Source organism: Cetorhinus maximus, chromosome 23 (assembly GCF_964194155.1).
Source record: "Cetorhinus maximus chromosome 23, sCetMax3.hap1.1, whole genome shotgun sequence".
Classification (NCBI taxonomy): Eukaryota; Metazoa; Chordata; class Chondrichthyes; order Lamniformes; family Cetorhinidae; genus Cetorhinus; species Cetorhinus maximus.
In genome coordinates this window covers 46564476-46579271 of record NC_135901.1, presented here as the reverse complement: position 1 = coordinate 46579271, position 14796 = coordinate 46564476, and the positions used below count along the sequence as shown (strand labels likewise).

Genomic DNA, 14796 nt, shown 5'->3' with positions numbered 1-14796 from the left:
TTCAAAAGGGAATTGGACCAAATACTGCAACATGTCCAGGGAAAAGGTAGGGGAGAGGGGCCAGGTGAGTTAATTCCAGAAGAGTAAGAGGCCTCCCTTTTCAGACGCAGATGAAGAGTTTTTTTTTTGTTTTTTCAGAGGGTCGTTAGTCTGAGGAATTTTCTGCAGAAAGCAGTGGAGGCTGGGTCATTGAATTTATTCAAGGCTGATTTAGACAGATTTCTGGTAGAGAAGGGAGTCAAGGGTTATGGGGGGCGGTGAGGGTGGGGGTGGGGACGGACAGACAGACAGGAAAGTTGAGTTGAGACCACAACCAGATCAACCTTGATCTTATCGAATGGTTGAGCAGGGTCAAAGGGCTGAATGGCCTCTGTTCCTCTGACCCGGCTGAATGGTCTCTATATGTTGTTTTTGGCTCTGATTTTATGGTACAGTGAGTGGCTCGAAAGACAAAATGGTCTATTCCTTTTGCTATTTGTTATGTTCCAATTCAGTACCGTTACCAATCAATGCAATTGTTACTATCATATTGCCAGCAGTAGCATATGCAAGTGGTCTCAGGCTCTGGATTTAAACACTAGTTCCTATTAAGTCATGGATTTTAATCCCACCATTGCCAAAGTTTCAGTTGGTTTGTCTTGCAGACGTTTCATCAAATCCCTTAGAATAGGCTCGGGGCATTTGACATATGATGTAGTTCGTCTTGGTAGGCAGAACAAGGGACGCTGTCGTAATTGCAGGGTGACTGGGAATAGGTGGGTCTGAATTCCCTCATTCTCTGCTGAAACCATTCCATGATTTTACATGAACAACAATGACGCTAGTATAAGGCCTGCAGCCGTGACTGAGTGGTTAAAGGGATGGGGTTAAAATCCATTGGGGTCTCCCCACGTGGGTTAGAGTCCTGCTGACTGTACTTCTCGCTGTTCCTTCGTTTTGCTGCCTCCAGAATGAACTATTGGTTAAATGGAATCAGCACCTTCCAAACACTCCCGTGTGGTTTTCCTGCTTCACTTCCGTGTTGCTTCATTTCTGTTGATCCATAAGCATTCACGGAATTTGCAGTCAGAAATGATACAAAACTGAACTAATTTGTGCCATTCTTGCGTTCTGAGACTTTTTCTGTCCTTAGAGATAAACACTTGTTCACTACCACTCACGTTGTATATTTCTGTGTGTGTCAATGTGGTTCAGTTCCCCGAGGGGCGAACACATTTTTTACCATCGCAAATTTTATTCACTTCCGTTATATATCTTCATGGTAAATGGCACAGAGAATAACAATAGGTTGAAAAGTTGCAAGAGGAGATTGACCCTTTGTGTTTATTTGAGTGGAGACTGCTTATTGACTCAGTGCCTGTATGTTACACAGCGGAGGATGAATGAAATTTTCACTGAGCAACATTTTAACAGACAGTGGATTCATTCATTGTGATGGTCTGTTCCAGTTCTATATATGCAATTTGACAGTCAATTTCTATTCGTTGCTTTGAACCCAATCTTTCTAATAGGTTGTATGTTATGCACATGTTTGTTTCAGCTTCTCGCGTTATTTGAAATGAATATTCATAAATCCATTTAGTCATAGAGTCATAGAGGTCTACAGCACAGAAAGAGGCCCTTCAGCCCATCGAATCTGCACCGTCAAAAAAGTACCTAACTGTTCCAATCCCATTTTCCAGCACTAGGCCCATAGCCTTCTATGCCATGGCATTGCAAGTGCACATTCAAATACGTTTTGAATGTTATGAGGGTTTCTGCCCCTACCACCCTTTCAGGCAGTGAGTTCCAGATTTCCACTTAACTCTGGGTGAAATAATTCTTCCTCACATCCCCGCTAAACCTCCTTCCCCTTATCTTAAATCTATGCTCCCTGGTTATTGATCCCTCCACCAAGGGGGAAAGTTCCTTCCTGTCTACTCTATCTATGCCCCTCATAATTTTATACACCTCAATCATGTCCCCGCTCAATCTCCTCTGCTCCAAGGAAAATAAACCCAGCCTATCTAATCTCTCCTCATAACTAAAACTCTCCAGCCCAGGCAACATCTTGGTAAATCTCCTCTGCACTCTCTCCAGTGCAATCACACCCTTCCTATGATGCAGATTCCAGAACTGTACGCAATATTTGGAGAGACGCAATACTTTTGTGAGAACTTACCGAATAACAGCAGGGCTGGCAAAGTTTGGACAACATTTCCTTGTAGCCAAAGGACACAAAGCAGAATTATGTCGGTAATATGAGTAGAAGCAGGAAGAGAGCGAGTCTATTTGACCCTAGGTTTTCTTAAACCATTAAACCTACAGTTGGAAACTAACTCTCTAGTGGTTCAGCCTCGGTGCTTTCACCGCCTGGGTTCAATTCTCTCTTGATGTTGTGAAAAATGTCGTAACTAGCAGCCAATTTATGGACTGAAAAAGTGTCAAATTAGACTCGAAACCTTCACTCTGTTTATCCCTTCACATTTGCTGTCATACCTGCTGAGAACTTCCAATACTTTCTGTTTTTATTATAACATGAATTACTGTCTTTATTATATACATGATCACAAGAAATAGGAGCAGGAGTAGATCACAGGGCTCATCGAGCTTGTCCCATCATTCAATTCAATCATGGCTGATCTTGGGCTTCAACTCCATTATCCTGCCCGTTCCCCATATCCCTTAGTTCCCCGAGAGACCAAACATCTGTCCATCCCGGCCTTAAATGTATTTAATGTTGGAACATCCACAACCCTCTGGGTAGAGAATTCAAAGATTCACAACCCTTTGGATGAAGTAATTTCTCTTCATCTCAGCCCGAAATTATCAACCCTTTATCCTGAGACTGAGCCACAGTGTTTTCGACTCCCTGACCAGCGGAAATTATCCCTGTGTCCACCCTATCAAGCCCTCTCAGAACTTTACAGGTTTCAATCAGATTGGCTTTCATTCTTCTAAACTCCAGAGAATAAAAGCCTTTCATCTTAAGACAACCAGCTCATTCCAGAGACCAATTTAGTGAACCTTCCCTGCACCATCCCCAATGCAAGTCTATTCTTTTATAAATGTGGAGATGAAAACAGCACACGGGATTCCAGATGCCATCTCACCAAAACCCTGTAGCAAGACTTCTTTATTCTTGCTCTCCCATCCCCTTGCAATAAAGGCCAACATGCTGATCCTGCATGCTAACTTTCCACATTGCTTGTACAAGCACACCCAAGTTTCTTTGAACATCAGCACTTACAAATTTCTCACATTTTAAAAGCATTCTGTTATTCTCATTTTTATAACCAAGTGAACATAATCGCACCTGCCGACATTATAATCCACCTGCCATCTTGTTGGCCACTGACATGACCTTCTGATATCTTTACAACAGGTTCTGTTGAAGAGCCATACGGACTCGAAACGTTAACTATATTCCTCTCCGCAGATGCTGTCGGACCTGTGGAGTTTTTCCAGGTTTTTTTTTGTTTTGTATTTCCAGCTTTTATCTTTTTACAGTGTTCTGCTCAAAGGTTATCTTGTTACCAAATTTCATAAACATTAATCGCAGGCCCCAGTGAGAATTGAACTCACGACCCCTGATTTACAAGACCAGTGCTCTAAACCACTGAGCTATGGAGCCAGTTATTCTGTCCCACTCACAGTAAGTCTCCTCGTGGAACGAGGAACAGGACAACATTCCGCATGGATGATATTTGACAGACATGGAAATGCCTGAAAGGGAGAACAGGAAGTTAAAGATGCGACATGAAAGCGGCAGAATTTGACGTGTGTCAGTTGCTTTCAGTGATGAATGTCTGCTGCGGAGATGTGAGAGATTTTACTGCCGACTGTTTACACTGACACAAATATCACTCCTGACCAATCAATCACAACTGCTCTTTGAAAGCAGCGCGCCAGGCCGAATGGCCTCTTTGCTGTAACTGTCTATAATTTTATGTTTCCCAGCATCATTTCCCAGTCACTCCGACATTTTAAAACACTTGGGGGAATGTACTTTCTTACATTCTCGCCATTGAAGTCAAGGCACTGAGCAAACTCAAAGTTTTTCTTAAATTCCTGAGCAGGATTTGGAACCAGACCAATTGAACGACACTGTATTGGTGCCAATCCTTCACTGCAGCTACCCCTTAAAAACACCTCTGGTGAAAGTATCTGAAAAATGGCAAATGTGGCCCAGATAAAGCACGTTGCAAAAGTTATAGACAGCTTTCCTCGTGATTTAGAGGTGAGGATTCGGCCCTTTCACCGCCGTGGCCCGGACTCGATTCCCGGCCAGGCAATGAAGGTTTATTGACCTGGTACAAACTGTTAAAACAGGCCTCATTTACTTATTGATTGAAAACGCACAACAGCTCCGCCCGAATCAGTGGAGTGAGAGTTGAAGTTTCACGTCAGAGCTGCAAATATCACACGTGGAACAGCTTCGAGAAGAAAGACAGTCCCTAATGTCCGAGGAGTATCAGTTTGGACAATTTGTATTTACAAATTCATTCTCTCGATGTGTCCATGGCCTTAACCACTTGACCACAAGGACTCGGTGTCTGTTTAAATGTTGCTCAGTGAAAATTTCAATCGCCCTCCGCTTTGTAACATTCGGACACTTATTAACTGAATAATCTCCACTCAAAAATACAGAAAAAAAATTCCTCTTGAATCTTTTAAACCTGTTTTTATTTTCTCTCTACGATTTGAATATGAAGCCACACAACTAAGGTGAATAAAGTGTGGATCGGTAAAAATGAGGAAGTGAAGCACATTGACACACACAGCAACACACACACACACATAAACCGAGAGAGACAGAGGGCTAAGGAGAGACAAACAGCCAGAAAGAAAGGATGTCACCAAACCGGCTCAGTTTTGTTCCATTTCCGTCTGTGGATTTCACAAATCCTTGCAGATGAATGGAAATGAGAAAGCGCGGGAGATTTTGTTTGATTCTATTTAATCGATAACTAATCCTGTTGGCACCTGGTTAAAATCAGGAACAACGAGAACCGCAGTCAGCAAACCAACATTGGGGAAACCCCGATGGATGTCAGAAACATCGCCCTCAACACTCGCCCGCAACTAACAGGACTTGCTCAGGGAAAAAATGTTCATATCAAATCAGAGACGGCTCTTAAGTAAGTCTTTCGGCCCGTCATGTCTGTGCTGGCTCTCAGGAAGAGCAACTAAACCAATTCCACACACCCGCCTTTCCTCCACACCAATTTCTATTTACATTGTCTCTCCTCGTTCACCCTGTCAAGATAAAGGACCACAACCTGTCCCACTCCCCGTATTAAACTGGACTTGTGTCTGGCTCACCCAAAGGGATTTCCTAATGTGCCCGAAAGGGGGAAGCAGCTGAAAATTTGGGAGTGGTAGGATTCGGACCCACTCCTCCAGAGACTGGAACCTGAATCCAGCTCTCCAGTTTGTAGAGAAAATGGAATTAGATTGTAGATATCAGCTCAGAAATAATGATGACCTGCCTGATCAGACTAAAGTTCTTTCGTAATTCGATATGAAATCAATTGCATAAATAAATAATGATTGTATCGAAAACTGTATGAGGAATCCTAGTCCAACTCTTCATGTCATTGGGTCAGAGAAACTTTGTTAACTAAGGCAAACTGTGCATGGATTCTGCAGAAACTCTTTCTTCAAGTGAGAAATGGACAATGATTGAAAAGGGGAAAACTCAGGTTTAAGTAAAGAGAGAAGGAATTTGAGACGAATTGGTTAGCTCTTTAAAAATAGCTGGCACAGATACGATGGGGTGAAGGGCTTCACATTGTAGTAAAAACAGGAAATGCTGGAAAAACTCAACAGGTCTGACAACACCTGTGGAGAGAGAAGCAGAGTTAATGCTTCGTGTCGGCATGACTCTGAAGAAGAGGCATACGGACTCGGAACGTTAGCTCAGCTTTTCTCTCCACATATGTTGCCAGACCTGCTGAGTTTTTCCCAGCACTTTCTGTTTTTATTTCAGATTTCCAGCATCTACAGTATTTTGCTTCCATCTTAGGGCCTCTTACTGCGCTGTGACATTTGATGATGACATTGTTGATCAGTCTGTCTCCAGCATTCCTAATGAGAACAGCCGAATCCCATTTCTTCCAAACAAAGACCCAAAGTGCTGCTGCATGACGTCACCGTTTAACATTCCAGACAGCTCAATTGGGATCTTTACAGCACAGGGTTTGTACAGGGCAGTGGAGGTCACGGTCATTTCACATGTGGCAGAGCAGCGGTTTGAAGCTGGGCAAGAGCATTATCCAAACTTATTCATTTCAGTGTGCATGGATGTTCAATAATTTACATTTGTTGTTGAAAATGAACACATGGGTTCGAATCCTGCCGCCTGAGGATTTATCATTCAAATAAGAGAAAACCCACCTAAACACACCCGTATTTTCTTTTCATTTGTCAGCATTCAGGCGGTGGCGTAGTGGCATTGTCACTGGGCTAAAAATCCAGAGACAAAATACTGTGAATGTGGGAAAACTGAAATAAAAACAGAAAATGCTGGAAAAATTCAGTATGTCTGGCAGCATCTCTGGAGAAAGAAGCAGAATTAATATTTCTATTGCGTATGACTCTTCTTCAGAGTTCTTTGAGCAGCACACAAGACCGAATGGCCTCTCTCTTTGCTTTCACTTTCTATAATCTTATGTTTCCCAACACCACGGTTACTTCTTGCACAGTCATTCTGCTATTTTATAATCCCTCTTGCGAGTGGATTCAAAGGTTAACAATGTGCACAAGAATGGAAGGAGCCTGTGACTGTGGATAATCAGCACTGTGCACATTCCTGTAATCAGTATTTGGGAGAATCAGGAAGATGAGATCTCAGATTATCTTTACTATGTTATTTGCAAACTCATTCTTTCTAAAATCCTTGGGTCCCACATTCCCTGACCCTGCTTTTTAGGGGAAGCTTGGGTTCATGAACTGACTGTGTCTGCATCGAGCAGCTAATTGACCAGGGAGCTGGACGGGCAGAGGGAGCTGGAGGCGAGGCAGAGACAGAAGCAGAAAAAGATGCAACATGAAAGTGTTTAGAATGTGATGTGTCAGTTGCTTTTAGTGATGAATGTCTGCCGTGTGTTCCCTTATCAGTTTCACAGGAGCCGCAGGGATGATGTTGGTGGGTTTTGGAAATTGAAATTTTCACATGAGCAGTTTGTGGGACTATTTCACCTCACTGTCAATTTCATGTTGCTCACAGCAACTGTTGTTGTCGTTGACTGAAAAATTCGTTCCATCTAAAATGGAAACATGTTTGAAAGCAGCGTCGATAAACCAAACTGATAAAAGAGTCACAGCTTCCCTTGTGGTCTAGTGGTCAGGATTCGGCGCTTTCACAGCTGTGGCCTGGGTTCGATTCCCGGTCAGGGAATTGAGATTTTTGATCTTGTTAAGATGGGTATTAACTACTTTTTGATTGAAAACATTTCGCAGCTCCACCTGAATCTTTGGGGTGACAGTTGAAGTTTCGCCTCCGAGCTGGAACTATCACACTTGGAACAGGTCGGGAACAAAGATAAAGACAGAGTGAATGAATGAATGAAAGGAGGACAAGAGAAGGGCTGGGTGCAAAGCACTGACCACGGAGATGGTGGCGTGAGGCAAAATATGGGTGGGGGAAGGACAAATTTTGGTCCCTACTGTTTGCACTGACAAAGATATCACTCCTGATGGGTCAATCACAATTGCTCTTTAAACGCAGCACATCAGCTCATCGAGGTCGAATGGCCTCTTTCTATGCTGTAACTTTCTATAATTTTATGTTTCCCAACAGCACGGGTGCTTCTTTCACAGTCATTCTGCCATTTTATAACCCACTCTAGCGAGATGTACTTTCTAACCTTCCATTCGGCTCTTTTGAAACCAAAATATGGAGCAAATTCAGCGAGTTTTCTTCCCATTTCTAGCACAAGATTTGTCACGAGACTAATTGAACGACACATTAATGGTGCCAATCCTTCACTGGAGCTCACCCTGTCCAAAGAGCACTGTTACCATCAGCCTGTTATGTACCTTCTTGCAGTACATCTGCTGAACAATATAAGCTTATAACAGCTCTGCTTTCTGCACATTGAAATCCAGTGTGAAAATATGAACAATTTCAAAGCTTAACAACGTACACAAGACTGGAAGGAGAGTGTAGCGGTGGATAATCCGCACTGTGTACATTCCTGTAATCAGTACCTGGGAGAATCAGGAAATTCCTGGTGTCTCTTTGCCCTGTTATCTGTAAACTGATCACGTTGTGTTTTATGTTCACACGAACTGACTGAGTTTGGTTAAGTAGCTCCTGGAAGAGCAGAGAGAGCTGGAAATGAGGCAGAAAGAGTTGTGACGTGAAAGTGCTTTGAATTTTTTGTGCATCAAATGCTTTCAGTGGTGAATATCCATCATGTGCAAATTTCACAAGAACCGCAGTGATGAGGTTGGGGAATTATTTGTTTGAAAGAAGCTGTGCCCGCCGTGGAGCAAACCCAAGGCCCTGGCATTACGCGCCTTCGCTCTACCGACTGAGCTAGACACAAAGTTAAAACCAGGAATAATGAGAAGCGGGAAACCCCAATGGATATTGACTCCATCGCCTTAACCAGTCGGCCACGACGACTGGCTCTATGCACAGATTAGTGTTGTTGGTATAAAATCATAGGCCGCTGCAGCAGAGGAGGAGGACATTCGGCCCATTGTGAAAATTCTAGCTCATGGAAGAGGAATTCAGCTAATTCAACAGCCCCGCCTTTTCTCTACAGCCATTTATATTTTTATTGTCTCTCCTCGTTCCTCCTGTTAAAGTGAAACCCCGCAAACACCTGCTTTAACTGTGAGCTGGCACTTTTTCGACCAATAGGGCAATTTCAGCAGCATTTGGGTTATAAACCATGCATCAATAAAGAGTGAGACCTTAAGTCAGCACCTACGACCGCTCAGCTGCGATACCGAGCGGAGGATGCTACAGCCCATTGCTTTGTCCATTATTTCTACACAAATAGAACAGAAACAAAGCAGCAGCGACATGTCATAAGGCCCCACAAGCCTCCTCCATCACTCCATAAGATCATGGCGGATCCCCAGCAACAACACCCGATCCCGAGAGCCCTTCATTCCCGTAAGAGTCCAAAAATCAGGAGAATTTTAGGATGTTTTTTCTTCCATTGATCGGAGAGCTCTGTGGACACCTGGTTGAAATCAGCAATAATGAGAAGCACAATTGATAAGATGTGAACTTACCTGGGGAAACCCCAGTGGATTTTAAAAACATCGTTTTCACCACTCAGCCACGATGATTGACCAAGGATCCAATGCTTTTCACTCATTCATCAATAACACCACTCACAGCTTCCTCTTCTCAGCTGCACCTCCTTCCAAACATTGTAATACGTTTTCCTCAGGGTTTGCTCCTGGATTTAATATTTACCTGCTGTGTGTCCTCATTTTGAAATGAGATTCGATTCAATAACCAGCACAAATTGCATTACAAACCTGACGGACAAACAATGGAAAACAAGTCACTCGGTAACATAAATCCCATGGTGCTCATTTTCAGATTCACAACAGTCAGCTTTTCAATAAAATGAAGGAATTTTACATTGAAAACATTTAGAAAGTTTGTGTGACTTTTATTTGTGACTCACTAACTCGGGTATCCTGTAAATGCTGCTTGGAGGTTGAGTGACTAGGATATAATCTATCTGCGTTTTCCTGAGCCTGTGCTCGGTGTATTGGGAGGTTTGACCCGGGTTGGAGTATCTTGTGTCCCAGGGATGGGCAGTAACCCGCTGACTGAAGCTGCAGTCGCCGCTTTCTTCTGGCAGTGCGTGATTGGAGAGTGTGGGGCCGGAATATTGCTGCTTTTCTGCTTTTCCCTGTCTCACTCACTGTGGAGCTGAGAAAGAGAGAATAATTGATGGGCTTGTTTGAATCCAATAACTTCATAAATTTCCAATGGGTTAGATATCGGTACATGGTAGGGGTAATTGTTGTCTCATTACATTTGAAATGAATATTCGAAAAAAGCCGTTTGCCTGGAAGCTCACTTGGATAACAGGGGAACTGGCAACATTTCGGAAATCTTTCCTTTCAGCGCAAGTACCTAATGACAGCCTGGAACTGTGTGACGATGAACGCCGATGGGGAGAAAACAGTGAAAGCTTCATCCCTGGGTGGTCTCAAACCACCAACCTTTCAGTTAACAGCCGAACGCACTGACCAATTGCACGACAGAGACTGATGTGGATTTAACCCAGGGTGTTAGCGAGTTAAAGCTTCAGATTTCTGCTACCAGAATGACAATTGTTCTCTATCAGTTTACCTTTTCCAAGATAAAGTTTGGGACGTGCATTGTGGATACATGAAAACAGTCTGATCCCACCCACTGCAGGCACATCCATGTCACCGGAAACCAGCTCTCCTACAACCGGTGCCGTCTCCCTTCGAGCCTATGCGTGTCTTGTCTGTTGCCAAGTATTCTGGTTTTCTTGAAGCCAATATTAGGTTTGAATTCCTGATGTGCAGAATCATTTCAATGTCTCAGATCAGTTAATTTCACTGATGACATCAGAGTCAATGTTCCAGCGTCTTAAAGAAGGGGAAGGTGCCTTGACTGTCTCTTGTCAGTCGCACTGTTCACCCTTCAGTCTCCTTGGATTCCATTCCTCAAAAAATTTCTTCCTGAGTTCCCTGACCACATTTGGCAGCATCTTTGGATTGAGAGGCATAATGCAGTGCCGTTCTGATGAAAACCATATTTCTCTCTCCACAAATGCTACCAGATCTGCTGAGAATTCCAGTGTTTTCTGTTTTTATTTCAGATAGTCAGCATCTGCAGTATTTTGCTTTTCTTTACCTGATTAGTGAAACATATGAGGTTCAGAGGGTACTTGACAGGGCGGATGTGGAGTGGATGTTACCCCTTGTGGAAGAATCTAGAACTATGATAGCTGTTTAAAAATAAGGGGTCACTCATTTAAAACGGAGATGAGGCGAATTTCTTTTTCCTCAGAGGGTCGTGAGTCTTTGGAACTCTCTTCCTGAAAGGGTTGTGGAAGCAGAGTCTTTGAATATTTTTAAGGCAGAGGTGGATATATTCTTGGCAAGCAAGGGGGTGATAGGTTATCGGGGATAGGTGGGGTACAGGTTTCAGGTTACTATCAGATCAGCCATGATCTTATTGAATTACGGAGCAGGCTTGAGGAGCCTAATGGCCTACTCCTGCACCTTGTTCTTTTGTAGTGCTAAGAATGTGGGTCCCATCAGCAGTAGATTTCGAGATCCATGTCTGAGCTGAAAACATAGAGGTAAACTAACACTGTAAACAGATTGTTCACCAGTTAGAAAAGGAAAGGTATTCGCTCCATCATCCCATTTACTGACACAGCAACACAGTCTCACTGTTGGGAGACCATTCAGATGCTTCAGGTGTGCAAAGGGCTTTATTCAGTTTGCCCACATGTCAACATTCCAACTTTAAAAGTTCAAAGGATTTGGTCCATAATCAGAGCATTGCTACTGGCAAAACACTGTTTAAATGTTCCATGTGTAGGCGGAAAAATTCACTAGCTCGTCCAATCTCCTGAGACTGCATTGAATTCAGAACTAACTGTCGGGGTTTGTTCTGCTGTTCATAACATCCAGGAGAGTATTGTGGTGGAGCCTGGAGCAATGTGGCCGTTGCATCAATTGATTTAACAATTTGATGTCTTGCCCCTATGGCACCGATCCTATTCTGATTGCAGGATATAGACATTCTACAATTCGGACTTTCAATGGCGGATCCGCCACGCGGCATTCACTGCGGGACAGAATGTGCCCTATCCTCACAATAGAGGCTCTGTGCGCATGCGCATTGCGGTCCTTTTTATCAGCATGCGCAGTGCTGGTCTGTGACTGAAGCTGCTCAGAGCGGGTTAGAGAATGTCGAGCGGAGAAAATTAACAGAGTTAGAGGGTGTGTGAGGAGGAATGGAGCCAGCGGAGTGGGCAAGGAGGCTTCATAAAGACACAGTGCAGGCCGCAGACCCCAAATAACAAGGCAGCGGTTTTGTGTTTGCAGAGAACGAGCCGAAAAAGTCTGGATTTGTCCCTTCGCCAGGCCCGGGGTAACGGCCGCCATCTTTATAGGGGGCAATATGCAGCAGGGCGCATGCGCGGTCATCCTAGTCCAGGTAGCAGGAGGAGAGAATGTTGTGCATTTCTATCCTGGACTGACAGGGATGGATTTTGAAAACTCCTTTTACACGGGGTTAGAAGGGGAGGATTTACACACAGCAATCTCAAACCAAGAGAAACGTTTGTTCTTTCTGAATTTCTGTGCTGGACTGACAGTGATGGATTTTGGAAACTCCTTTTACCAGGGGTTAGGAGAGGATTTACACACAGCAAATTCAAAGCAGGAGGAATGTTTGTGTGTTCTCAATTTCTACCCTGGACTGACAGTGATGGATTTTATAACTTTTTTTTACAGGATAATGGAAGGGTGTTGTCAGATAGGAAACTCAATTGAAACATCATATCAAAGTCTGACAGAATCACTCAATTCATCAGGACCTGGATATTATCAGACTTGGAGTGTAAGCTTTGAGTTCGAGGTCATTACCACTCAACGTGTGAAATGTCTTCCTCACATCTCCCCTGTAGATCTTGTCCCAAATCTTAAATCTGTGTCTGTAATCCTTTTACGATCAGCGAATGGGAACAGCTTTTAACTACCTATGTAAACCACTCATGATCTTGTACCCCTCTATCAAACCTCCCCTCAATCTTCTTTGCTCCAAGGAGAACAACCCCAGTTTCTCCAACCTAATCTTACAACTAAAATCCCTCATCCCTCGAACCATTCTGGTAAATCTCCTCTGCCCCCTCTCAAGGACAGTCACATCTTTCATAATGTGTGGTGATCACTGGTTTGTACAGACCCAGATGTTCTGTGTTTGTGTCTGTGACATCATCACATATCGACAATTGACAATTACACTGTGACATCATCACACATCAACAATTACACAGTGACATCACCCCGCTTCCCGGGTATTTCCTCAACTGGGAGATTTTTCTCTGACTCCAGTGCTTCTGTTATGTTTCCAGTCGAAGGCTCCAGCAGGAGAGTTTAAAGTTGAAACGAGTGAAATAGTTTCAGATGTTAATATTTTTGAGTATTCATCTACAATTGAGACCTTTAGTGCTGTGCTGTGTTATCTGTGAGAGTTCAATGGTTCTGGGGCTGGTGTGGTTCCTTTACTGTGGATCTGAATCCATGTCCACCTATTGCCCTGTTTTACCTCTGCCCTCCCTGATCACCTCTCTGCCATTGTCTAACCTCCCCTGCCTCTAATACAGGGTGTGTTTTAACTATGTTTCGTACTCTACTGTAACTTCTGCCGACTCTGTCTAAACGAGGTTTCCACTGCTGCCCACCCCCTGACCATGTGCTGCTGGCTTCCCAGCTTTACCTTCCCACAGTATCTTTCATAGTCAGGAATTGTTTTTCCTGTGTTATAGTCAATTTCTCTCCCGCTCTGAGCTTATATTGGCTATCACATACTGTCCACCCTGAAACGTTAATTAATTAATTCTATTGTGTGACAGAACGCTCCAAGGTGTTTCACGGGAGTGTTAGAAAGCAACATTTGACACAGCCACATGAAGAGATATCAGGGCAGATGAACAAAAGTTTACTAAAAGAGGAAGGTTTTAAAGATTCTCTTAAAGGAGGAAAGAGAGGTTTAGGGGGGAAATTCCAGAGCTTGTGGCCTTGGCAGCTGAAGGGGGAGACACCAAAGATGGAGCAGTTAAAATCAGGAATGCTGATGAGGTTGGAATTAGAGAAGTGTAGATATCTTGGAGGATTGTGAGGCTGGAGGAGATTGCAGAGATAGGGAAGGAAAGACCTTGCATGAATTTAAACTAAGGATGAGAAATTTAAAATTGAGGTTCTCCTTAACCCAGAGCCTTTGTAAGTCAATGAGTACAGGGATGATGGGTGAACAAGACCTGGTGCGAGTAAGCAGAGTCCTGGATTACAGGGGTGCTGAATGTGGGAAGCTGGCCAGGAGTTGAGTGTAGAGGGAACAAAGGAATGGATGACCGGCTTAGCAATTACATAAAGGGATATGGGGATAGCGTGGGGAAAAATACATTGATCGGATTGAACGGTGGAGCAGGTTCGATGGTCTGAATGGCCTACTCCTATTCCTATCAACAGTCTGGTTCAGTCTCAGTCAGTCAGGGAGAGGGATGGAGTCGGTGTCTAGGGAGTGGAGGTTTTAGCTGGGACTGAAGACAATGGCTTCAGTCTTCCCAGTAATTAAATGGAGGAACTTTCTGCTCATCAAATACTGGATGACGGACAAGTCAGGATGGTGTGTGACTTGCAGGAGAACTTGGAGGTGATGGTGTGTCACATGCTACCCTGGTTCTTCCAGGGGGTGGAGGTTGAGGTTTCTGGAAATTTTGTCAAAGTTTTTGTTGTGTTGTTGATATCCCTTCACCCCCCTGCCCCTCCCACCTCTCTCCACCCTTGTAGGCCAGAGTCTTGTGTAGGCCCAGACCGGGTGACCGGTTCCCTTCCCTGAAGGACATTAGTAAACCAGTTGGGTTTTTATGACAATCCGGCAGTTTTCATGGTCACTTTTTCCTAGTGCTGGTCCCACAAATTCCCAGATTCATTCAGCTCAGTTTCACAACCTGCCTTTGTGTTTTTGTGGGTTCTCTCTCACTCCCTTTGTTCTGTTTTAAATCAATTTCACAGGGAATTAGAACGGGAGGATTTTCATTCAGGAAACTGAAACCAAACATC

The 14796-nt window shown here is 43.8% G+C and overlaps 1 protein-coding gene and 1 non-coding gene across 2 annotated transcripts in view; both read right to left on the bottom strand.

Annotated features, from left to right (window-relative positions):
• The window catches only part of LOC144698020 (uncharacterized), a 148964-nt gene that overhangs the window by 128929 nt on the left and 5239 nt on the right, over positions 1-14796 (bottom strand). The gene's annotated exons all lie outside the window — the stretch shown is intronic.
• trnat-ugu (transfer RNA threonine (anticodon UGU)) lies at positions 3540-3613 on the bottom strand. The gene has a single exon. It is a non-coding gene; the product is annotated as a tRNA-Thr (tRNA).